At 39.1% G+C, this 1043-nt stretch overlaps 1 pseudogene; it reads left to right on the top strand.

The window, feature by feature from the left end:
• The window catches only part of LOC102825441, a 19299-nt pseudogene extending 18778 nt beyond the window's left edge, over positions 1-521 (top strand).
• The last annotated feature ends 522 nt before the right edge of the window (positions 522-1043 follow it).

Genomic DNA, 1043 nt, shown 5'->3' on the forward strand with positions numbered 1-1043 from the left:
CAACCAATTCATACCTATTGATAATTACACTGAATGTAAATGGATTAGATGTACCAGCCAAGAGACATATACAACAGAATAGAAAAGAAAATGGGATCCTTTTGACACATCTGCGAGAATGAACTCAGCAACCAGACTGTGGACATCAGTCTGAAGGGCCACACTGTCATCGTGAAGGCCCCCAGGGAACCCTGCAGAAGGATTTCAACCACATCAATGTGGAGCTCAGCCTCCTGGGGAAGAAAAAGAAGAGACTTCACGTTGACAAATGGTGGGGAAACAGAAAGGAACTGGCTACAGTCCGCACCATCTGTAGTCACGTGCAGAATATGATCAAGGGCGTTACACTGGGCTTCCGTTACAAGATGAGGTCTGTGTATGCTCACTTTCCCATCAACGTTGTTATCCAAGAGAGCGGGTCTCTTGTTGAAATCCGAAACTTCTTGGGTGAAAAATACATTCATAAGCTTCAGATGAGGGCAGGTGTTGCTTGTTCAGTATCTCAAGCCCAGAAAGATTAATTAATTCTTGAAGGAAATGACATTGAACTTGTATCAAATTCAGCTGCTTTAATTCAGCAAGCCACAACAGTTAAAAAACAGGATCATCTGAAAATTCTTGGATGGTATCTGTGTCTGAAAAAGGAGCTGTCCAACAGGCTGATGAGTAAGATATAAAAGCTATCCAGCTATGGAAACAAGGCCCGGGTGATTCCTAAGACCTGTTGGTGGTATTTTTGATGTAATAAAATTTATCTAATCATTAATAAAAAAGAAAATGGGATCCTTCAATATGCTGTCTACAAGACACATCAAAAAGATGGAGACAGCCTAATTGCCCATCAACAGAAAAATAGTTAAACAAACTTCAGTACATACACACAATGGGATATACAAAGTATTGAAGAATAATGATGAGTCTGTGAAACACCTCACAACATGATTGAACCTGGAGGACATTATGTTGAGTGAAATTAATCTATAACAAAAGGACAAACATTGTATGAGACAATGATGTAAAAACTTTTTTTAAATAGGTTTCTT

The sequence above is a fragment of the Chrysochloris asiatica genome, unplaced genomic scaffold (assembly GCF_000296735.1).
Source record: "Chrysochloris asiatica unplaced genomic scaffold, ChrAsi1.0 scaffold00234, whole genome shotgun sequence".
Taxonomy (NCBI): Eukaryota; Metazoa; Chordata; class Mammalia; order Afrosoricida; family Chrysochloridae; genus Chrysochloris; species Chrysochloris asiatica.